This window comes from Tympanuchus pallidicinctus, unplaced genomic scaffold, assembly GCF_026119805.1.
Source record: "Tympanuchus pallidicinctus isolate F22 unplaced genomic scaffold, pur_lepc_1.0 scaffold1, whole genome shotgun sequence".
Lineage (NCBI taxonomy): Eukaryota > Metazoa > Chordata > Aves > Galliformes > Phasianidae > Tympanuchus > Tympanuchus pallidicinctus.
In genome coordinates, this window is record NW_026294618.1 from 67,002,193 (window position 1) to 67,028,614 (window position 26,422).

Consider the following 26,422-nt stretch of genomic DNA (forward strand, 5'->3'; position numbering starts at 1 on the left):
TTCACCTGACAGCTCGCATTTGTTCAGGACCTGCCATTGAGGACAGCCTCTTTCCCTTGCAACCGAAAAGGGCAACCTCCATAGAAACTTGAGAAACATTGAGAAAGTCTGCGTAAAACTCTTCCCAGCCACCGCTCTCTGAAATATCCAGAAAGAAAGACTATCCGAATGATGTCGTCAATATGCTGGGTCTGACGAGGCAACGCAACCACTTGGACATGAGCATGTTTGTTTGTCTCACCGGTAGTGCAGCACTGGATCCTACTGTCACATGCCTCCCCACATGTCAGGCCAGGGAATGTCTCCCAAGATCACTGGTAAATTCTTATCTGTATTACAGTTACAGAGGTGACGCTCACAGACATAACTCTGAGCATATTCGAGCCAGGCGGCAGCCCTGGTAATTTGGAGGGGGTTGGGAGAGCAGCAGCAGCCAGCTGGGAGCTGATCAAGATGCCTCACACACAGCCCCTTGCCTTCCTCAGCTGCCAGGACTCAAGCTAGGACCTGTGCTAAGCAAGACAAGCTAAGAGCACGCAGGAGTAATGTGATTGCTGCCTGCAAAGAGCTGAAAATGCTGCTTGCATCCTTGATGCTGCAAAATAAATATTTCTTTTCATTCGCTTATCTTGATCTGCACTAGTCACCACTGTTACAGGCAGACTTCATATGTATTTACATCTAGCTGAAGTGTGGGAGGAAACACGTGTGAAAAACACCACCTTTGGGCTTATTTCAAAACACTCCAACTAGTCACAGTGGTGGCCTTTCCTTACACCACCCCAAGGGTCACAGTATGTTTAACCAGTGGAATATCCTCCTCTCTGATGACCAAGACACAATGATGTCAGCTAAGCATGCGAGGAGTTCATTTGCAGCTTTCCATGACTATGAGGTAAAACACATTAACACAACCTCAATGAAAGAGGCAGAGACAAATTTCTCTTGCCTTGCACTTGCCTCAAGCTGAATACGTTCTGCAAATCAGTTAATGCACGATAACTCCTCCAACTGTGTCAGCTCTGTGATGTTCCTGAACCCAGCAGGGACTGGGATGAAATATTTTAGCCCTTTCACAACAAGCAGGAAACCAACACCACTAGCCTACATTTAAATCTACTTTTCTTCCTTTGAACTAGTTTTGCTTCTTTCCCACTTACTCGCTGCTCCTTGACCTCTAAAGGCGTAAAAAGTGGAAGACACCAATGAGAATCTTATGAAAGCAATCTTTGTCTGGCAGTGAGGACAAAGCTTATAAAACTAAATGAAGAGTACAACCAACCTTGACCATTTTTCTTTTCATAAACAGTTAAAATTAGCCAAAACCTACAGTTCTGAGAAGAAAGGAGGGAAGGCACAAATAGGAAACCACTCCCATTTCAGACCAGAAAACATCTGACCAAGAAAATATGTTTTCAACAATGAACCTTATTTCAGAAATGCTGAAATGTTTTGTTTCCACATTATTACACATGTAAATGCTATAAGACAGAATTATTTAATTGACTCATTTAAAAAGAGGAAAAGAAACTAAAAATGTTAAAGCAAAAATATTAAACTGAAAAGCTATACCATTTTTTAAGTTATTTTGACAATCAATCCAGGATATCCCAGATTTCACTCCAGCAGCACCAGTTGTGGGAACATTGTAACTTATGCACTCAATGTATCTTCTGGAGTTTTGAACTGGACACATATACTCTCCCTCAGGTAATTTCACCCAATCTTGAACTGAGCCCACTGAACCACAAACAGCAGGGTCTCTATCAGTATACCTTAGATGAAAGCCTACTAACTCGTTTCACTCATTCTGGCATAGTTTTAGAGCATTCCTTGCTTCACACGTCTCTAGAGAACTTCTCTGAGGAAGCTTCTGGGTGGTTTTCAACCAAAAGAGACAAAGTAAAGAACTTAGCAACACTTTGATGCTATACCTGGGCAAGGGACTTTTCATCAGCTGGGATCCAGCAAAAATTACCACCTTCAATTTTCTCCTTAAGGAATAGGTAAGTTCAGAGGCTATTAAAAAAAAAAAAAAATCTTCCTACCTAATTACCTATGCAGCTCTGTACAAAATATGAAATAGAACTGAGAACAGTTCCCACGTTTGTGAGCAGCTCAAGGGCAGTTTTAAACACGGAATAGACATTTTGCCTTAACCACTAGCAAACAGGATACATAAAGTACAACTGCCTTGACACTCTCTGGGTATTGAATTTAGACTTCCATTAACAATCTCATTAGCATGAAGAGATACACAGTATGTTGTATTCTGAGAAGGGTTGTAAGTCAGTGCTTCAGAGAGCTACTCTGCTACTGTATGGGAGCTGTATGTCTTTGTTTCTTTGAACTACAGACTCTTAGGTAGATAATCTAATCAAAATGCTAACGAATCTCTTTTCATATAATCACAGGAAAAGCTCTGCACATTCGAAACACAAATGATAAGCAACTGATACTCAAAATGTGTTCTTTTATACACATTAGAGCAATGCTCAAGACATCTGTATTCTGAGGTTAGCAATTGCAAAATCTCCAGACATGACTGTAATCAAGAAATCGCTGCCTAACTCACTGAAGCTGGCTCCAATAGCTTGAGAGGGTTTTTGATGAACTGTCAATCAACCCCTCCTTCATTTCCAATATTCTAAGCTGGCTCTACACTTTTACAACAACAATTGCTACACAAAGGCAAATACTAACAGCAGCTGAGCACCCAAAGTCCATCTAAGTCAGCAAAAGCTTAAAATGGTCGATATCTAGGAGGATAATGATTGCATTTATAGCAGTTGGAGACCTCTAGAAACTTGACAAACAATCTTTAATGACAACAGTGAGAGCTCCATCCTAGGAAATACTAAAAATGATAGATCATTAGAAAATACATTTGGTGATGGGAACTCAAATGAAAAAGATCAAAAGAGTGCAATGTTAGGACTTCAAAAAAATTTTTTGTAGTTGAAAGGTAGCTTGTTATCCTAGTGCATATCTCACATGCTTGTATTTTAAAGCAGTGTTCTTATAGGCACAAAAATCAGAGGAATGAAAGCACTGTGGCAGTGTTTTTCCACCATAACAACATGAAGAATAAACCATTTCTCTGAATACATTTAGGGGGAAAAAAATGGCTCTTGGGCAGAAACTTAATGTGCAAGTTTAAATTCTCAGCAAATCATGATTGCAAAATTGCCCACCTCTGAAACAACAGCTCATAACACAAGTAATGCATCCTTAGCTGTGACACTAAAAATGATGCTGCTGGCAGAAACTGAATGCGTGTAAATTAAAGACGTATTTGCTAGATTTAATGAGCTCAGTATTTCTAAGTGTTCTTAAAACTTGAGATTTGAGCAAACACCATACATCTGAATACGTTTGTTTAAAGTCAAAGGTTGTTTATTAAATTTTATTTATATGCTGTTAAACCTCAGAGGGAGAAATCTGAAACATGTCTACAATTCACTGAGTACACAAAACAGGCTCTAAATTGTACAGTTTGATACGTAACTTCCTATGGTGGATAACTCTACCAACATCTACTAAATATATAGAAGATGTATTGCATATTACATCTTTATAAGGTTTACTTACTACATAGACTTCACACTTTGGCAAACAAAGCCTGACTATAGCAAAAAAATAATAATAATAAAAAGTTATTTTATTATTTTAAACTCCTCATATCATATCACATGCTTTGGATGAAGCAAGAACATTCCCTTGCTGCCATCCCTGTCACCTAATGAAGGGAATGGTCTCTGAGCTGTTGAGCATGCTAAGAAAGAAAGAACTTGTGCATCACATCTTGTTTATAGGAAGGAGTCTTTGTGCTTCTCTTGGCAGTTCCTAGAGCAAAGTACAGCCCTGTATATCGTCTCACTCCAAAACTTTGCTGACAGACTCATAGAATCAACAAAGATCCTAGTGCAGTGCAAAGACCCACCCTCCTGCTGCAGGAGAGCTCAGCAGGCTCTCCTCCCAGTGAATAATGAAGTCAGACATTTATTTTGGCATTCGGAGAACTCTTTTTGAGATCTCCATGAATCTTGTTAAGTTCCCATAGGCTGGAAATCTTTGATGAAATCATGCAATTTTTCTTATATATAATAACAAAAATTTGTGCACAGCAAAATCCTGTTTTTCAGGAAGTAAAGGAGATTGTATTGCATCACCTTTCTTCACTCCAACCTCACTTCTGTATTTCTAGTCATATAAATGAGTAGCTAAGCTTCCACGGCAACAACAAAATTGACTTCTCTGGTTTTAATCTACAAACTGAAAGTGAAAGAAGCCCAAAGCTCAAACACCAGAGAAAACTGAGATTTTCCCCAGTTCACAACAGATGTGCATCTGTGGTATCTAGTGAAAACATGAATGGAAGCACATATTGGACAGAAAAACACTTACCAGAAGCTAAACTGGGGGGTTGCTGCCATTTGCTTTACTGCATGAACAAACTGAGGAGCAGGTTTCAGATCAGGAATTATTATGAATACAGGCAAAATATTCCAAAGCAAAAAATGATAATTTTCCCTTCCACTAAGCTCACATAGATATTATTAGCTCAAAGTAGAAAGTAATGTAAGTTTCTTGAAAGGGACAGGCATCCATAAATGATTTTTCATTCCTTGTTTCTGTCTCATTACATTCCTCTAACTCTTCTAAAAAATGTTGTTCAATGTTAAGGGAAACATTTGTCATTGAGAATTTCCACGTAGTTCCTGCAGGAAAAAAAATGTAGGTACAAGTGTATTTCAGAAGGAATCCATCCTTGTAGGCTAACACAACAACTTTGCTGAAATGCTGATTTATTGATACAAACCTCCACAGCTGCTTTTTTTTTTTTTCTGGATAAGAATTATTGGAAAACAATAATTCTACCTGTAAATGGTTACTCTTAGCCATATACACACTTAAAAGTAATGTACATTCAATTCTTCTTTTATACCATTTGATTCAGCTACATCCAAAACTCTCAGTCATGATTCGGTGCCATAGCTCACTGCCAACTAATTCTGAGTTGGTCCAGGACAGCAACCTCTTTTTATCATTTTGTAAAATTTTATGTTCCATGCAGACTGATAAGTGTCAGAGACTAATGTATAAATACTATAAATAATATTGATAATATGGACTGCCTCTTCCTAACAGATTTAATTTCTCAGCATTCTGGTGAAAAAAATTGAATGTATAAAGCATAGATTCTATTACTGTATTTATTTAACATTCATGTGTTAGAACCACAGATGGGCAAGTGACAAGCAAAAGATATTGGGGAAAAACATTATTAATCCTTGTACAAACACATTTCCAAGATAAGTTGCAATATTCTCCTGCCAAAATGGAACAGCTAATGATTTTCTTGCAGTCTGAGAAGTCCCAGATCACAGATGGCCAGCTGAATAGTGGCTCAAGCAATGCTACGCAATGAACAGCTGCTAACAGTGAGGAAATTGTGCTTATACAGCCTGATCCATTGCCCACTGAAGTCAATGAAAATCATATAAACAGCAGTGAGTACTCCAGTGGCACTATTTTTTTGTGAAGAAGCCAAAAGACAGATAACAAAATACTATCCAACTCCCCTCATCATGATACTCATTGCAGAATAACTGAGACTTTGATCTCCAGACAAGCCTAGAAGCATCCTAGTGAATGCAGCTGTATTTAAAATGCTGATACACACTGAAACAACAGAACACTACATATCTTAGAGAAAAGGAGGTTTTTAGAATGGCTGCATACATTAAGGGGTAGAGTTGATTTTCTCCCAGATTGTGGCACATTGCAGAAAGCCAACACTTAACATTGGTTGATTTCTACCAGCAATACCTTTCCTTCAGTAAATGCTTGAATTTTTTAACAAGTGGAATCACTATTTGCATCACAATTACTATTTGTAGTAAAATGTGTCTATGACAGATGAATATGAAGTGAGATTAAGTCAACAAGAAAAAGTCAGGGATCTGGAGACAGCTCAGTTCCAGAATATCAAATAATCCGGAATAACAAAAATCTCTTGTAGGTTTTTTTAAGGCAATTATGAAATGGCAGGTAAGTGATTTCTTTAAAGTGCTGAAAAAGGATAACTGAACACCCAAACCTATTTACAGACTCGACAATGTTCCTGCTTGAAGCAATGTGGGTGCAGCTCCATAAGCCTCCTAAGACGACTGATTATCCCTCCAGGAGCTCAGGCAACAGAGGGTTGCCCTCGAGGTTTATGATAGAGCTGGAATACAGAAAGGCCTGAGTACTTTATGGGAACAAAACAGGAGGCTCTTTAAAAAGCTTAGAAAAAACTCATTAAAATTCAGAGATGCGTTGCTGATGAATAACCATCAGTGTTAAATGCTTCTCGCTGTCCATTACCTCCTTGATAAATATACTTGTAAAAGAACCACTGAATTCAGGGACAGACGCTTCCTGCAGTCATTTTCCTGATATAACAGAAGATTTTTAACAATCAGATGCACAACTTAGCTACTTTAAAAGCAGAGAGATGCTGCTTAGAACGTACCAGAGATGAAAGACAATTATTTCTAAGGGAGTGTTTTTGCTTTTAAATATGCCTGAAAAATGTCTAGTAACACTCACAAAACACGTATAGCTCCAGCTTGCTGAAACACCATGCTCTCCTGGGTACCTTTGTGGTCTCAGAAACAGAGCACATACTTTCATGCTTCTTACTAGATTTTCCACTCAACTGTAGGGCCTGTTTATGTTCCATAAATGCACAGGTGCACACAGTTAGACATGAAGTCAGGTCCTACAGAAGCAAGGAATCATTTCGCCTGCTATTTGCATAGGCTACGGGCAGGCATAGTGCAAATAACTCTTTGCAGCTGTACCAACACACTCCAGTCTGCTTCAAGACACCTCTTCAGAAAGAGCTGGAAGACACAGCCTATCACCAGTTTTACTAACAGTTTGCTGCAGATTTTCAGAGATTGGAGTGGTAGCACAAAACAGATCAGAGGAAACCTACCCAATGAAAGGCATGACGGAGCTCAGACACAGCAAGGAATAAATATTAACCAGCATAAGGTGGTGCTAAGACCAAGGAAGACCTGACAGCATTTCTGACTGTGCCCATCACTTGCAGTAGGCCTCTGCCCCTCCTCACAACCAGGTTCCTCACCCATGTCTGCCAATTTTGGTTCAGAGAAGCATAGCCCTGTACGTGAGCAGCCTGCAGAGCCATCTTGCAGGACACTTCTGCAAAGGCAGCTCCTCCTCAGGAAGCACATTGCCCCCCAGGGCCAAGGTTTTCTGCTTCTCTTCCAACGCCATGCCAGGCCACAGACCCAGCCACCTCCCTGCCTAGCACAGAGACAACATTTAGGCTTGCTACAGTGACCACACATCCTTCAGGAAGTTCCCAAATGGGAATATTCTTGCCTCAATTTCTGATCTGGACTTTCCCAGGCAATAAAAAGCAAAGAGCACAAGCCAGAAGCTCTCCTGCTATGGCCGCTACCTGCCAAGAGGTGGGCAGCTGCAGGCTGTTCCATTTCTGGTTTCCAGCCTGCTCACAGTGCTCCTCCAAAAAGCTGATGCGTAGTGCTGTGCCTACAGCATTCTAAATGCACTGGGGGAAAGAACAACACCCAAATCAACCCCAACAACGAGATATGGCTCTCTGTTGCCTAGGATGCAGCCCCAAGTACCCAGCCTCACCAAATGCCTAGATATATGGAAGCATGGCCAAAACAGATTAGCTTTTTTCACTAGTGCAAAATCATAAGCACCCAGCTAACATCGCACACAAAGCTGGCAAAGGATTTCCCTCATGCCTGAAAAAGCTTGCTCAGGCCAGCTTCACCTCTTCTTGAGAACCAGTCTAATGGTAAGCACCCCTCTTTTAGGATATTTTCAGGCATGCAGAAATCTACCCAAGTTTCTGAGTTAATCCTTTCCGAGGGCCTTACAGTTACTCGAAGCATCATGACATGAGCATCCAACAGAAAACTACTGATACACCAAGGGTTTAACTCTTGGCCTCCCATGTTATAGATATGCTTTGGGAGCACTAGACTAGCCGCAGTTGCTAGAAATTAATTAGAAGTTTAATGGCATTCCTGAAATTACAACCAAATTTTATTCACTTAGACTGATCACTGTCTAATTTTGAGAATAGTTACATCTGCTGACAGGATGATTACAGCTTTATTCACTGGTTTTAGACTCAAATTTAAAATAAAATACACTGAGATTGTATCACATGATAAATTGCAGTCATCTCTGAAGTCTATTTCTTCCAGATTTAATTCTAATGCTGTGAAGCTCTCAGCCTCACACAGCTCATAGAGTAGTACTACGCTTACTTTCCTATAGCAAAAGCACGACAAAGGGAGACACACTGCTCGTTGTGAGGCCTGGAGGGTCCCAAGGTCACAGTTGGGCAACTGGTTCATTTGAAAAAATCTACTGAAAGCTCACAAAAATTCACTTCCAAATTTTCACTTTGAGCTAGGAAGGTCTAACACAGCAATAATTTTAGTCACAGGTCAGAATATTCTTTAGTACCATTATTTTTTTGCTGCAACTCTGTGCAATCCCATACTTATGGCAATACAACAGTTTTATATGCAAAAAGAATCAGCCAGCCAGGTAATTAAGTGGTTCCAAATTTTCCTGTCTTATTTCTAAAACAGCCTTTCTAAAGAGTACAGCATATAGAAATAAATGCATTTTATGAAGTCATTTCGATCACTGCTACTTCAGAACGACCTGCTTAATCCAAGCGTGTTCTCATTCATACAGAAGGCAACACCCATAAACGTGCAGTGGCAGCACACTGCTAACACATGACCTTGCGTTTAAAACTAAAAATGCCAGTGCATACCTTACACAAGTAATTGACACGAGTTCTTGTAGTACGGCTGTACACATGCTGCAAGCGAGACCCTTTTTTATCTGCTCTCTAAAACTCCTAGTGCATTTACTTTCCCTTTGCTTTTCCAATTGAGTTTTGTGTTTGTTTTCCTAAGCTCTACAGTATTTAGACTCGTTTAAATGTTGGCTCTGAGACCGTCAGAAGAGACATAATGACTGTTAGAGACTTTGTGCCCTCTGGTGTTCAGTGCAGGATAGTGGCTCCCTGGAAATGCTGCCCTGCACTGCTTAATCGTAGCAAGTTTTCCTTTTAGAACTACCTACACACATGTAAAATGCAAGATTTTAGCTTTGGGTACAATTTCAGTATGATCCACACCAAATGAGCAGTTTGCAAAACTGAGAACTGTGGTTTTTGACATACCTTTATATTTTCATATTAGTTCAAATAATCAAAAAAAGTTACCATTTATAACTTCAGGAAGTTAAAATATTTAATCAATGGAATTCTCTGAATCCCAAAATTCAAGATAATTTGTATATCCCATTCTAAAATACATCAGCCTGGTTTTCAGATGGCTGGTCCACATTTCATTTTACCATGCCTGTAGTAAGTTATCCCAAATACAAACTAAAATCAAGTTTGTGGGGATAACATTAACACTGTTATGCCCATAAGCACTAAATTTTTACTAGAAACAATTAAATTAGAAATTTCAGCAGGCAAATTCTAAATGGAAAGTTGAGTTTATTCTCCTTCTGAAATCAATCCAACCCTTCTGTGATTCACTCTGAAGATGTTCTGATGTGGTACTGTTCTCTGTGGTGAGATTTAAGGTAGTTTGCTAGGATTTCAGCGATCTGTTCAACCTGCAGATTCTAGTGCTCAACCACCTAAGCAATGCCTGCTGTGCTCCCATTTCTCAGGAGCTCTAGCACTGGGAAGACTGCTCATCTCTGCAACTAACTGAGTAGGGATACCAGACAAATCTACCCCTTATGTTTTGGGACAGTCACGACCGGTAAGTGGGGGTTTTCAAAGAAGCCCAGAAGTATTTGCATTTCTGACCTCTCAGACAGACATTTCAGCACAGGCTGCACCACTGAGCCCACTACAACAGCCCTTCTACACTGCACTGCCTAAAGGTGGGCAATGAAGCCAGTTAAAACTTATGTTCCAACCCAAATAAGCAAAGAACTTCTTATTTATCCTTTGAGTGAACCATTTTCCCTGATTCCCACAGTCTTGCCAATTGTGCTGACATTGCTATTTCTTCTTAAGGTATTAGCAAAGAAGACTGAGCTGAAGATCCAATTCACAAGCATGATTCTCTCAACAAATGAGCATTCATCCAAAACAGAGTAAGTTACCAGTACTACCCTAAAACGAAAAAAAGCTCACAGAAACACACACACACAAAAGTGGCAGAGTGGGGAGAATGGAGGTAAGAGTTAACAAAGAATCTGGATTCAATAAACTTTGAGCAGAAATGTAGGAGCCTAACAGCCTGAATCTGAGCCTAACAACCCTTTACTGCAATTATATTCCCTTGGATGTTGAGGACTATGTCATTGGATGAGTGCATTCAGACAGAGCACTGCAGTAATAATTCATGAAGTGTTTACATTTCAACAAAGCCTTCTCTTCTGTGTTCTTCTAACCATAGCAGCACGTTACGACGTTTTTATAAACACAGCAGATTTGTTTTTAATTAAGGAATTTCACAGCAGCGGACTCTGATCACTTAATTTCTCAAATCCAAAAAACATCGCTATTACAGCATGCTACAGATTATTCTCCCTGTTTTGTACTCCACATGAGTTTTATTGCCCCAAAACATTGCACTGCCAGCAGGTAGCATGTGAAGAGAGTGGTGGGACAGGCCCTGCTTCAGCACAGCAGTACCCAGGAATCAAGAGAACACACACACAGATGTTGCTTTCAGGACTGACCACAATCAGCTTCCGAGACTGAGAAATTCTGTCTCTTAAGCAAAGCACAGCTGTAATCAGTAGGCTGCCAAGAAAAGTGGAAAGTCTTCACTTTTGTGCTGTGGGATTCATTTTCGTGCCTGTCAGTCATATGGCACTTTTCACAATTCCATCACTGCAGCTAACAAGTGCAATAATCTGTGGCCCAGACTTCTTGATAAGCAGGAACGACTGAAACTGAAAGGCTGAGACACAAGAAAGGAGGAAAAGAGATCATGTTTTCGCCAATTTGACCAGTATGCAATTTACACTTCAAAGGAAAACTGGGGAAAGTTCATCTGGTAAAACTGTTGGCAGCAAGGCCTGTTTGCATCTGAGAAGCCAGCAGAAGGATTGTACGGCAACAAGACTTCTGTTTCCCGCATGAATTTCAAATCACAGCATTATGTTTAACCTCAAAATATCTGAAAGGAAATGAAGAACAAGCATCAATCACTGACTAGTCATTATTTCTTGGATGGTCTGTGGGGAAAAAAAACAGGGTTCTGGTCAGATCAGGGTTTCGGAGCTGTAATGACTACTGTGGGACTCTGCTAAGCAGCCTTGGCTTTTCCTCTGCAGCTGGATGTGTCCTGCATTGTAAAGCCAGCCTACATGCAAGGTGGGAGCCTTGCCCTTTCAGTGAACTTTGCAGTGTCTCACATCAAAGGGGGCACGTGTTCTCTCAGGGATCGCAAAGTGCAACAGAAACATCACATCTCCAGGAGCATTTTTAGCAGGAATATTCTCCAAGCATTTCACAGGCAGAGCTGTTTATAGCTGCCTTTCAACAGAATGGCTTGCAAGTATCCTCAGTTTCCTATTAAGCTTATGGGCAGTTTGCAGCAACAAAAACAAGAGGGGAGTAGAGCAAAGCTCTTGAATCAGTTTCATTAATAGCAATCTGAAATGGCCCTCTGTGGCTTTACACCACATTGGCAGAGAAGAAACATGGCAGTATAGGTGGGATACAGCTCCTGCACAGCACCCTACAACCAAACTTAAACTACACCTATATTACATCCCATGTGCATTACACACTCCCCAAATACTGCGAAGGCAGATCTGAGGTACAAAGCAAGCTATGCAAAACACAGACTTTTAACTATTTTTCAGCACATTTGCAGTACTGTTTGCTGTGACACACAACCTTTTGCTGCTGCCTTCCCCTGCAAGTTCACACAGATATTTGCACGTTTGTTTCCAGGGGCAATTAGTAATCTCTCCAAAAACCAGGTTGCTTCCAAAGTCAACCATGCCACCAAATCAGTGGGATGGGTATTCATCTCAGCTCTTCCGTTTGTCATCCACAAGCATCTTGATCTCGAGTCTTGCATTGCTACAAATAGGCTTGTTCATCCAGGAGTATGAAGTCTTTCTGGGAACTTTAAAACCAAATCACGGAAGAGATGTGACAGGAAACTTCTCTGGACCAGTCACTTCACTGGGAACAGCAAATATGGAACAAATTAACCCTGTGAGCGACACACAGGCTGAAAGTAATTTACAGAAAGAGACAGTACACTATCTCTGTAACAACTTCTGTCATTCTCTCTCAATTTTTTGCTTAAAGGCTTTAACATCAGATTTGGCGAGACACTTATTTAAGCTTACCCTCATCTGTTAATAACACACATGGTTTACTTGACACTGAACATCAAGTCTTTGTGTCAGTGACTTAATGTGTGTCCTACATAAATTCAACCCTAGCTCTGTGTGGGCATGTACACAGTCCCATGATGACCAGCTCTTTGCTTTGCTTTCCGTGACTCAGAGGTAATTTAATCCTAGTCCCTGAGAACATTCCCAGCTCTGAAAACTGCTTCTGACACAGGATGAGCACTGTAAGAAACAGAAAACAGAACTATACCCCAGGAGCACACAAATATTTGTGTCACTGCTCAAAATAAGTCTGTAATGCATATTATAGTATAGAATTTAATATAACAAGCTGTAATAAGATATTTCACATACAATACAAACTAAATGTCTTGTAAATATCAGAGTAACTAGAATTGATTTAACTGGATAATGTTGCTAGACTATATCTATTGCTAAAACCAAAGATTTTTGTTAATGTGTCATACAGTACTGATGATATTTCCTCAAGCTTTGTTTACATGTATTTATCAGAGAGGAAAAAAATCATACATTAGTTTCTTTTTTCATTACTTAAAATGATCAAAGTAGCATAACAGATTTGCCCACAGTCATAAAAAATCTTACCAACTGCAAATATAAAATTGTCTAACATGGAAATCACATATATGCATTGCTGCTGCATCACCTGACTGCCAAAGCCCATGAGATTTTCCATATCCACAGTCATTCTGCCTGTGTTTGGACAGAAGTTGTTTCTGTAACACTTCAAACTAAATCTGTTCTAGGAAGATTCTGGAAGAGGCAGCATATAGTATAGTTTCATAATCACATGCTTACTACAAAAAGATATGAAAATTAAGAAACTTAAGAGAACAAGACAGTCAGTTATTAACTGCATTAGAACACAAAGAAGCTGTAGAATGGACTCTGAACTGAGGCATAAAATTGTTCACAATCTCTTCTCCACTCTTATATGAGAAGTTTAGAAAACGGATCCCACAGAACTCCATCTGCAAAATGTCACAGCCAAGAAACCTGCAAGCTAGGCTGCTTTTTGTCTCACAGAGAAGCATAAAATGGATAATATCCACAGAGTCCATGCCATTGAAGACAAACACAGATAAGCTGTACTACTTCAGTGACTACATCATGTTTGCCAATAAACAGCAGTTGTCTATGCAGCCTATCCTTTTCTTATACCTAAACACAAAAGTTGTTCCACGAACTAAGGAAGATTAATTTTCTGCCAGTTTGTCTCTTTCACCCTCTAAGCCTTTCTCATTCCCATAACAACACTAATCCCTCTGCCTCATGTGTAAGAGTTTATAAGTGTGTGGCAACTCTGGAGTTAAATGAACATTGACTGATCAGCCTGAATACCAGAGGGCCGGAGATATGCATGCTCTCAAACACAGTACAGCCTGGTTGAAGTTTGCCCAGTTTTTCCTCAGCCAGGGCACAAATTTGGTTCTCTACTCCCCCAGCATTGCAATGGAAACTCAACTAATTCTATTTAAAACTTCTATCCCTCTATTAACTTTGGTTAAATTTAGCCTGAGAGCCCACAGTTCAAGGGAAGTAGAGAAAAGGGAAGAGGAAAGGGCAAGGGGAGGAGACAGTGCAGTTACTTAGTTGGATAAGAGATTAAAAAATTAAGCTTAACTACAACTGAATTCTTCACCTGGCATGAGTCACCATTACTTAGAAAAGCTCACAAGTCTCTCCCTCAGATAAGTGCCACCAGATAACTCCAGTGGGACCACATCTGGAGTACTGTGTCCAGGTCTGTGCTCTTCAGTTCAAGAAAGACAGAGATCATTTAGAGAGACCCCAGTGAGGGACCACAAAGATGATGAGCCTATGAGGAAAGGCCAAGAGACCTGAAACTATTTAGTAAGGAGGAAAGAAGACTGAGGGGGATCTGATCAATGCTTGTAATGCTCGTATCTAATGGGTGAGAGTTAAGAGGATGGGGCCTTTCCAACTGTGCTCAGCAACAGAACAAGGACCAACTGGAACTCAAGAAATTCCATCTGAAAATGAGAAAGAACTTTGTTAAGGTTGAGAGAGCACTGGAACAAGCTGCCCAGGCAGATAATGAAGTCTCATTCTCTGGAGACATTCAAAACCACTGGGATGTTTTACTGTGCAATCTACTGTAGGGAATCTGTTTTAGCAGGGGGGTTGGATTAAATGGTCTCCAGAGGCCCCTTTCAGCCCCCACAGTTCCATAATTCTGTGGCTACCAATACCAATCATCTAACAGCCAAACTACATGCTCCGCAGATAGGACTTGCAAACAAGGCCACAGCTCTTAATTCTGACAGCCAGCAGTAAAGCCAAACAAAGTTCATGTTCTTTTGTGGAAGAGAAGAATGAAGGACTCATGCTGGCAAGCTGTGTTTGTTGGCACTGTGCCCACAAGAAGGAAGGGAAAAGAGAAGTGAAGAACATCAGGAGACACACAGAAGTACCACAGTGGGTTTAGGCAGCCGGCTCCGTTCTCCTGCCTGCGTTACAAAACGTATGACGCACAAACTAGGTTGGAAACTAATGAGGCTCAGCAAAACCATAACAAAGAGATGCAGTTTAGCCTATCAATACACAATAAGCAAGCAAAAGCATGCTGAAGAGTTAGATACAGTAGCGAGCATGACTAATAAATTAAAATTCTTAGGAATGGAAGGAAATGAAAATGTAAAGAAAAATAAGAGTCTTGTAATAGCTTTCCTCACAGGTTTAACTTTAGTCTTCCCCTACAGATACAGAACTAAATAATAATAATAATAATAATTGAACCTATCAGGCCAATTGTCCTGCTTGGTTTGTTACATAGAGCTCCAGCTGCTTATATCTGTACGGACAATATTCCAGAGAAGTCTTAAAATCATGCCAGTAAGAGGGGTATTGCATTCCTTAGCTCTCTCCCCTTTACTCTCTGCCACTTTACACTTCTCCATTTCTCCATCCTCATCTCCTCCTCCCCCCCCCTTCCCCCCCCCAAGGTGTACACAGATCCAAGACTCATCCTCTCTCTGCTAAGTACCCTGATGTTTTATGCAGGCCATGCCAGGACACAGAGGTGGGACTGTGACCCCTCTGTGGAACATGGCTGCCCTTGGAATGCCCCCCAAGAATTTGCCATGCAATACCTCCAGCTAGCTGACAAAAGGGCAACCTAGAGGCCTAAACAATATAGGAACTAAAAAACAGAAGTCATTTAAGAACTAAGAAGCATTTTCCTAGATGACATGCCATGCCACACCTTAGCAGATTTCCAAGCTGATATTACTTAAAAAGCTGGAGGGCAAATCAGCACATGCACTAAATCTGCCAACAGCTGTAAAAAATATTAATGCCTTTGCCCTTTATCACAAGCAAAGGAGGACATGACATGAAGACCACAGGATTCCTGTGAAGCCTTACCTAATCCCATTATGTATCTTCAGCATGCTTCCTGTCCACAAAGCACTGAAGTAAACAAAATGAGTATTTAATTTCACCTCAGAAACAGTGTTTTTTTCCACTATTCATTTAAATGAGCTACAGAGTCTCTCCTTATTCCAAAGGGTGCTGAAGAAAAAAATGCAATAGCTGTCCTGTTCAGATATGAAATAACAGGCAACACAGGAGACCTCAAACTTGAAAACACTTGTGAAAAGTTCTATTAAAAAAAAAAAAAAAAAAAAAACAAACAACAACAAAAAGCCCTTCAAGTTGTATCTTCCTCCTCCCTTCAGCTTTTGAACTGCTCAAAGAAGAATAATTCATAAATATTTAGTAAACTATATCTCTACCACAGATGTACACACATTTTCCATATTCTAAAAATGCCTACATTTTTTTTTTCAATTTTTTCAATAAAATCTTTCCCTTAGGCATTGAATTAAATGAGAATGAAGCATGAAGAATATTTATGCAGCCATCGCTGCAGTGGTTGCTACACAATGCAAAGAAGGATGAACACTCTATAAAGAGGAAACAATAATACAGCACTTTGGTCCACTCATAATTCACTGTCCCAGTGCCAGAGAATCTGTTCTTTTGTTTTAAACACAGCATTGACTGGTACAGATGAGCACAATTCCATATTGCATTTATATTCTTATGATTTTAAATACTTTCTGATGTGACATGATTGGCAACTGATGCAGCATTGTCTGAACATAGCTGAAATGATAGATATTTAGACCTGTCTCACTCATCTCAAATCTTCCTCACCTACCTTACATGAAAAATAAGATTTTTCAATCTTCTGCATAGAAGACATCCTTCTGCATGGCAACCCCAGGTAATGCCCACAGCAAAACAGGCGGGTGACCCCATTCTACCCAAAGAAGATGGAAAGCCATAAGTAATTAGATAGCTGAAGAAGAAAAAGGCAGCCCATCACCTTGGGTTGAAATCTGAAGACTTGGAGCATCTCATTAGCAGGTCTCCAGCTTTTTGAGGACTGCTTGCTCTGCTACAGAGGGGGTGTTTATCCCACATCCTGTAGCACCTAGTCCCCTTTAGGCTCAGACAGCAGATGAATATAGAAGGGATTTCATTCAAATGGGAGAGCCACAACAAAAGTAAAGGTTTTCATTTGAACATCTTTGATTCTGGGATAACCTGCCATTTTGGAAGACTCATTTAAATGTTGTGCAAGGTCAGAAAAGCAATGAACCTTCCCAAAAAAACTGCAGTAGAAAAATAACCTCAAAATAAGCTGAGTTTTCCAGTATATCCAGCATATCCACTAGTTTGGCAGAAGCAAACCTTTTAATATTCCAAATTTACTTTTTCTTAGAAAAGTAATTTCATAATCTAATCTGAGGAGAGAATGTACCCTTGACCAATTCCCAAGTAATGCATGGGAGATGAGTCCAAGAAGCAAAAAACAATCAAACCATTAAATAAGTGACTACAACATAATTGGCATATTCCCCATGGAGAAATGCACAGCACTGTTAAGAAGCCTGGAAGGGATTCTGTGCAAACAGGATGGTTAAAAACAGCAGGAAGTATCAAAATGAACATTCTTAGGCTCCAATTTCAATGATGACACAAACACTACTCTTGACTGAAAAAGTGCATCAGCACCTTTCAGCCAGCCCACGGGTTCATAAAGGGTTCACACACACTCTCAACAATACTTTTCTAAAGAACTAAAGAGGGAAAATCCTGTGCTAAAATCACCATTACATAAGTCAGTGTACCTCATAAAGGAAATGGTAACTCAATAAAGCTAATATGTTTAGTTGTACATAACATTCACTGGATAGTGTACATTTAAATTACCCCACCAGCTGAATTAGAAGTGAGAGACAGGAAGGTGAAGTACCCCATCCATTCCTTTTTCCCAGACTAGAAAATAAAAATCAAAGAGAGAGGAGAAAGAGGATCATATAAGAAGTCTCCTACCAAACTCATAAAAAACAATGCTCTTCACAGCTAGCTTCACCTCCCTTCTTTGGGCATAAGGTAATATGTCAACTCATACTGATGACCCACTTAGATTTTGCTACCATTTCTACCTACATATTTTGAATTAAAGTCACTTATGAATAGCTAATTTAACACAGGTCCATGGACTGACTCAATTTTTGGAGACTGGCAAACCACAATGAAATAAAAAGATGGGATTGATGAAGACATGTATATCCATTCTTTGAAAGTGAGGCTTTGAATATGCTGTGAATGCTTGCACTTTTTTAGCTCGATAGTTTTCGAATCATATAAAAAGCTACTGCATAGTTACAAAATTGATGACTTTTTTCATGATTCCAAAACCACCAGCACAACAGCATCCTAGTCCCATATGGGGCCCTTGGAGGCAAACAGCATTGAAAAAATAACATCAACTCTGACAATCACAGATATTTTATAAGACTCGAGTTCTTTCCACTTGTTCTGCCATTTAAAGCTATTGATGTTGTTACATGCAACATATCTATATTTATATACTGTTGCTAATGTGAGGCTACAAATTAAAAAGCTTAAAAAGAAGATGTTTCCATGGATTTAGAAGACCCTGCTATTAACAGGCATGAAATAAAACTCATATTCCACTGTAACTTCAAATCAGATCTGTATGTACACTTCTAGAAATAGATACAAAAATCATGTCCCTTGTGGCAGAAGACAGCTCATAAAACTCTTTGCATCTATTAAACACGTTCTCAAAAAAGAACATATTACAAAGCTCTTTTCAGTACTGCTCAGGAGCAACCTGCTAGGCAAAAGAGGAATGTACTTGCACCCAAGGAGAAGTCAACACTTTTCTTATAGCTGTTGGTGCCCTTTAGGTAAGTTACACATAAATTTTCCATCCGTAATATACACATTCATACTTCTCAAAAGAGCAGAACCCACTGGGAATCAGGCTTCTATTCCAGGTATCTGTACCTTCAAAAGACATGAAAGGTAATGAGACATTAATTGCTGCTCTCTCCAGGACAGGATGCAGAATTTACCTGTCTCTTTAGCTAAAGACCTCACGGCCACAGAATAAAGATGGACAATGTATCACCACTGCTGACTCACTGCTCTGGATCACACTGTAGCTGAGCCAAAAGTATTCCATATTCTTTACAATTCACTCACATATTCATTTATTTAGAGAGTCTCATGTATCTACAGCATGATGTTTTCAATTCTCCAAAGACCAGATTTGAAATGAATTTTCACTTTCCTCCCATAAATTAAAAAAAATAAAAAAATAAAAAAATTGAATGGAGATATTTAAATACCTAACTAATCCATGTAGAAACTGAATTTCCTGAAGAAAGTCAAAATTTTGAATTTAGCTTTGAACACTTTTGTTCCAGTTTTTAAGGAAAAACATCACTTAGTTACAAAATTTCAACCATAATATTTTCCTGGAAAAGTTCAGGTTCTCCCAGTATGGTGGTACAACTGATGACTGGGTTAGAAGAATCTAATGAAGTTTTACAAGGCCAAGTGCAAAGTGTTGCTCTCGGTTTGAGGCAATCCAAGATAAGAGTACAGACTGGGAGAAGAACTCATTGACAGCAGCCCCTCTGAGAACTTAGGAGTCCTGATGGATGAAAGCTGGACATGAGCCAGCTTCCAGATACTGGAAGGCCAACAGTGTCCTAGGCTCCATCACAAGAAGGATGGCCAGCAGGGTGAGGGAGGTGATTGCCCCCCTGTACTCAGTCCTTGTGAAGCCCCATCTGGAGTACTGCGTCCAGTTCTGGAGCCCCGGTATAGAAATGATGTGGAGCTGCTGGAGAGGGTCCAGAAGAGGGCCACAGAAATGATAAAAGGCCAGGAGCACCACCTCTCCTATGAAGATAAGTTGAGGGCTTGTTACGCTTGGAGAAGAGAAAGCTCTGGGGAAACCACACTGTAGCCTTTCAGTACCTGAAAGGAGCTTACCAGCAGGAAAATACTGACATTTAACATGGTCAGACAGAAAAAAGACAAGAGGGAATGGCTTTAAACTAAAAGAGGAGAGATTAATTTTAAATGTTAAGAATATTTTCTTTTAACTCAAAGAGTGGTGAGGCAATGGAAGAGGCTGCCCAGAGGGGTTGTGGTCACCCCATCTCTGGAGGTATTCAAGGCTATTTTGGATAGGACCCAGGCAGCCTGATCTAGTAGTTAGCAACCTTGCCCATAGTAGGGAGGATTGGAAACATGCAATCTTTTAGGTCCCCCTCCAATCTTAGCCATTCTATGATTAGGCCAGGCCCCATACCATTTTGAAGACCATGCAGTTCAGCAATCTTGACTGGACTGTCCTACCACATCCAGCATTTAGCACCTTATGGCTTAGCCACTGAAAGATCAACTGCAGGGGCAATATTTTACTAGCAACAAGAGCACAGTAGTAGCTGTGACAGTAGAATCACTTCTACTGGTGCAGACTTTCTTTTACAAGCACAGTATGCAAACTCTCGTTCATTACTGTTGAAAATACATAAAATATATAAAATACATAATGGCAGTGACTATATTGCAAAATAGTATTTTGTAACTGACAATGTGCTCTATCAAATAGCATTATTGTGCTCTTTGCATTTGTTGTACTTCCATGAAAAAAGAAAAGATGCATTACTTTCAGAGCAACCTACATACATGAGAGAAGAATCTCTGCATGCCAAAGAGGTCTTATTGTCCAAACTGGAGTTTCTTGAAAAACAGACACAACATACTTACAATTGCATACATGCAGCTCTTTCTGATGTAAAAGTACTTCACCAAGAAAGAGAAGGACATTCACTTACAGAAATTGGTTTTTCCAACACGTGATTCTTTAAGTATCACCTTGCTGAGCTGCACGTACCTCAAAACCACGATCCTTAAGTGTCAAACAAGTCTGCAACTTGAAAGTATTTGTAGGTGAATGAAAAAAATCTAGTGCAGTTTGAAATCTTTTTTGGGTTGCAGTCACCACTGCTGCAGTGCAAAATAAAGCAAAATAATATTATCTTCCAACCAGAAGAAAGTATCAATTTCTTCCAACTTTAAAGCCAAAACCAAGCAAAACCACCAGAATATGTATAATGTGATGGAAAGCACAGCAACACCAGCAGAACAGCAAGGTCCCAGGCAGCAGCAAGTGAAGGTTTTCTCAACTGCAACAGCTGCGGGCACAGAAATAAAGGAAAGAATCTCCTTACCTTCAGAAGAGCTCAGGTACACATGGATACCCTCACCTCCACTGCCAACTCTTTGCAGGAGGGTTCCTGGCTCCACCCCTTCCAGTCACTCAGGTACATTGCATGCACCTGAGCTGCCCTGGGTTGGCCCTGCCTTCACACCAGGTGCTCAATCACTGCTTCAAGTTGTGACATTTCTGCTACAATATACAAGACAAATTCTTTTGAAAAACACCTGTCGTATATCACAGGAAAAGGGGAATTCCTGTATTCTGATTCAAGCTGCAGCACTCAAATACTGTGTAAATAAATTGATGATTCTCGATACTGCAAATGACAACACGCTGGACTGCTAGTGGAAAGTGTTTGGGATTTCAAGGGGCCTATTTGCATAGGCTTAATGAATGCTACATAGAAACAAACATCCTGGAGGCCAGCAGCAGCACTCATTCCAAATGAGCACAGTCACAGCTAGAGCTGCAAGCCAGGACTGCCTTCCCAAACTTAATGCTTTGAACAGATGTGAGAACTGGTCTCAATGGAGTACAGTGTCAAGTTGCTCTTCCCAGGAGACAGTAAGGAAAAGAGGGAGAGGAAGAAAGAAAGGAAGTCACATCAGAAAGCAACTTAAAAAAAAACACCTGTTTTATCTGTGCTCTGAAATACATATTCCTCTGCTGAAGTACTTCAGTGGACCACACAAGATGTTAAGGTAGCAAAAGAGACAGGATGTTCACGAGCTTACAGGTTGAATATATTGGCTAGCCTGCTCTTACGCTCCAAAAATCTTTCCGTTATCTGGTTTCCATGTAAGTGAATATACAGTCTTGCAAAACAACAACAGTGTCAGAACAGCACAGCTTTGCCTAGGATTCCTTCTGAGACTGAAGAGCACTCCTCAATTAGTGATGGAGAGGACAAAGATGAGTGGTGAAACTCCTTTGTGTGGGACAAGGGAACAAGTCCTGCTACAATGCAAGTATCAGCCTTTATGAGGACAAATTCCCGTCAGTGCAGTCATGGGGATAATCAGAAGCTGAGTCCCTCTTCGATCTTGTGCACCACAAGTAACGATTCAGTTCATTACGGCCATTGCAGACAGCTTCCCAACACATGTGCATGAGTGCACACAGACTATAGTTCTGCACTGATCAGAAACACAGGAAGCAGGTTTCCAAAAGCGAGAGAAAAAAATTGGGAAAATAACGAAGAACAAATATGTGAGCTCCAATGTTTCCCAATAGGGTCCAATAGGTAAATAAGAACTAGGACAACAAGGACAGTCTTCACATAAATCCTGAAATGATGCATAAACAAGTGGAAAACAGGGAATTCAAACCATGAAGATGGATTAGATCACTTGGATCCAGAAAGCTTGCTTTTCAACTCTCTAATTCACTTTTAAATTGTCCTACTTTTAAGTACATTAAGATCAATTGTTTGAACAAAGAATTCGTACTGAGCTTTAAAAGTAAGACAGGAGATACCATGTAATGCTTCCATTTTACATTAAAATATATGCACTATTATCTTCTTATTATCTCCTAAAGATTTTTTCCAGGCATTTAATTAACATATGACAAGATACTCAAGTTAGCAAGAAAAAAAGTTACCATTTAGTGCACTATATATAGACTCTCAGAAGTTAGTTTCCCATTGTTTTTTTTTCTTCTAATGCACTACCTTGTGAACAACTATTATGCTATTTTAAAAGCAAGGCTCTGTCACAGAAATAAAAGAAATAAAAGGAATAAAGTTCCCGAGGTACCTACACTTTATTTTTTAATTTCACTCCAGCATAAGTGTCTTTCAAAGACAGTGAAACACAGGAGAAATTTAGAAAAAAAATTACAGATTCTGCTACTGGGAAGCGAGCTAGTATCAGCATGCAATTAAGAGTTCTCAGTGGGAGCTTGACCCTGAATAAATCCATGGGAAGTATTAATTTTAAATGGGTGCAGAACAGTTGCTACCAAATTCATGCAGCCATAGGCACTGCTGATTTGGGGGATATTTGTTGGTTCCGCTTTACTAATATAATTAGGCAGAAAATCCTGCGGCAAGTAGAAAAAGTAGAAAAGATGTGTTTAAGGACAAAAAGATACTGTTTGGAGCAGATGCTCTCCTCAAATATCAGTTTCTTTGTGGGCCCATACCTAGTACTTTCCGTGGTATAAAAATCTTTTTTTTCCCTGAGAAATTGCTTCTCACAGCATTCGCCAGCCACTCAGCTCAGCAGCCACAGAATCACAGACTGGTTAAGGTGAGAAGGAATCTCTGTAGTATGTAAATTCATACTACACATTGGGCTGCAGCTTGATACATCCTCACTAGATAAAGAGGAGGGGAAGGGGGGGCAGCAGCTGCTCCCAACTCCTCACGTACACCCAGCCCCAAGCAATGGGGAACTGGGCCTGGCTTTGCCCAGGGGTCTATCCCCTCCCTCAAGCAGTGCCAGCTGCTCAGGTCTGTGTCCAGTTGGGTTTTGAGTATCTGCAAGGATGGAGATTCCACAACAACTCTGGACAACCTGTGCTGATGTTCAATCCCTGTTAAATTTTAGAAGTATTTTCCTTATGTATAAAAAGTAGATCCCTTGTTTCTGTTTGTGCTCACTGCCTCCTGTCCTGTTGCTGAACATGACAGAGAAGAATCTGGCGCTGTCTTCTTTACTGCTCCCCATTAGTTTTGAATAAACAGTCATCAGAGCCCCCTGAGCCTTCTTTTCTACAGGGTGAACATTTCTAGCTCTCCTAACTTCTTCTATAACAGACATTACAAACCCTTAATCATCTCTGTGGCCTTTCGCTGGCTTCACTCAAACGTGTCCACGTGTCTCTTGTGCACAGGGGCCCAGAACTGAGCAAAACACTCCACATAATTCTCATCAGTACTGAGTGGAAGGATCATCACCCCCAGCCCGGTGGTTACGCTCTCCTTGATGAAGCCCAGCATGATCTTGGTTTTCTTTGCCTCAAGAGCACCTTGCTGATTCATGTGTAGCTCCTTGTTCAACTGAAAACCCAAGTACGCTCTAGCAAAGATGTCTTCTACCCAACTCCTAGCACATTCTGATTATGGAGCTATTTCTCCCCATGCTCAGTACTTTTGCATTTCCTTTGGTTGAACTCCATGAAATTCCTATCAGCCAATGGGAATTTTTGACAAATGTCTCCAGCCAGCCCAAACGGAAACACAACCATCTGGTGCATCAATCACTCATTCCAGTTTTATCACCTGCAAACTTGTTGAAGGTGCAATCTGTCCCATCATCCAGGTCTCTAATGATGTTAAATACCATTGGATCTAGCATCGATCTCGAGCGTACACCAAATGACTGGCCTTCTATTGGACTTCAGACACTGGTCACAATCACTGAAATTCAGCAATGCAATTAGTCCTCACTCCACTTGACTGTCCACTTATATAGTACTTCATCAACTGGCTGATAAGGATATTATAGGAGAATTTCAAAAGCATTGCTAAAAATCAAGATAAACTTATCATTCACTGCTCTCCACACATTCACTAAGCTGGTCATCTCATCACAGAAAGTTATCAGGTAGACAAGTATCATTTTCCATTCATAAATCCATGCTGACTACTCCCAGTCACTCTCGTCTTTAATACACTTGGAAATGACATTCAGAATGATAATAAGTTCCTCAAAAGCTCTTTCCCATTTCATCTCTGCCCAGATTGCTGCCTCACTACTAGGCTGTCTAGGATCTTCCTTGAGGCTGTTAACATCTGCCTCACCAATTCCTTCTTAGAACTAAGAAACGTTCAGTTCTCCTTCCTTTTCACCTAGAAAACAGAAAACTTCTTCCATTGACACCAGTAAAGTTTGCATAAACTCAAAAGTTCTTTGAAAAGCACTCAATAGAAAACATCAGGTTCAGTTCTGCTTGCTTCATCCTGAACATTTAAACATCATCCATTTATATTACTCTACAAACGTTTCTCTGTGTGCCTCTCTCTATATACCACAGGATGGCAGCAAATGTTAGAGAATAAAGAAAAAAAAAAAACAGTGGAGAGAAAAAAACAAATGTATTACAATTGATTTATATATAGTACTGTTACTTAAAACGAATAGTTCCTGAACTGTAATCCAGGTGCTACACAGACATGCATCCTGAGTCACACAAACACACTAAGGCTAGAATCTGTGCCACAGCAGTTCAAACGCATTAAAAATTATGGTTGGAGGGAAACAAATTATACAGGATGCCAACACAACCTGTAAATCTGAAGTTAACAAAATGCTTTGTTTGATCCAAAGGAAATAATATTCATTAAAATTTAAAACAAATTTGTATGGAATGACCATAAATCATAAATCATATAGTCATAAATCATCAAAGGTCTATACTACATATAGACGTTAATATTGAAAAGGTGGCCAAAAAATTAAACCAAAGAAAAGTTAAAATTCAAAATTCATTTCAGTAGAAAAATACTCTTCCTAGTTTGGGTAGATTCAAAATTTACGTAAAACATATAAAGTAAATACGTGGGTTTTTTGGTTGTTTTTGGGGGATTTTTGTTGTTGTTGTTTTTTGCAATGTGCAATAGGCAAATTGAAAGATGCTACTTATTTTAAAAATTAAATGTATCTCTATCTATCTCTATCTTGCATGGAGTTCAGAAATGGTGCCTTACCTTTTTTTTTTTTTTTTTTTTTTTTTTTTTTTTTTTTTTTTTAAGTCCTCTAAATAATAAGGAGCCTGAACAGAAGACATAATAAAATGAAATAAAGTACATAGAAGTACCAAAATACTATAAAGAAAAAAATCAGACAGTAGCTTTTTAACTTTTTATGTGAGCTGCAGTTATGGAAAGTTGGTATTTCAAAATCAATATTCATTATTAAATTAAACACATAAGAAACAATATAAGCATGCAAGCACATTTTTAAGCTGCAGTGGGATAGAGTTTTATGTATTTTTTTGTAGAGCCACCTTTAATTGAAAGTTATCAAGTAGTTTCAAGGGTACCTGTTCATAGAGCTTCCAGAAACGAAAAGCTGTATACAGAAAAGTTGCCACCATTCAAGTTATTCTCTACAAACCTTCAAGCAATTTAAAGATTTTATTATAAACTTAGATGAAATAATGATGTTTTAATTTATGCTGTATCCACTTCTGCTCATAAATTCTTCCAATTTCTTCTACCTCACCTCTTTGCATCTCATTCCAATACCAAATTAATTCAAAGACATGTTAACACAGCTGGTACTTCATCAACATTTTGACTTTGTAGGTTATGTCAATGGTTTGCCAAAAAAGATCAACCAGACCCAGTCAGCTTTGGAGAAATCATGGCTGTCATGACTCTCTGCTTTCAGGACTCCATACAATAAAACTTGGGATGTTTGCCCTGTATTTGCTCGACTT

The 26,422-nt window shown here is 39.6% G+C and overlaps 1 protein-coding gene and 1 long non-coding RNA gene across 2 annotated transcripts in view; both read right to left on the reverse strand.

Moving 5' to 3' along the window:
- The window catches only part of PDE10A (phosphodiesterase 10A), a 338,995-nt gene that overhangs the window by 269,623 nt on the left and 42,950 nt on the right, over nucleotides 1-26,422 (reverse strand). The gene's annotated exons all lie outside the window — the stretch shown is intronic.
- LOC128075149 (uncharacterized) lies at nucleotides 10,571-23,161 on the reverse strand. Its single transcript, XR_008203669.1, has 2 exons — nucleotides 21,045-23,161; nucleotides 10,571-12,253 (listed from the first exon to the last, which is right to left on the reverse strand). It is a non-coding gene; the product is annotated as an uncharacterized LOC128075149 (long non-coding RNA).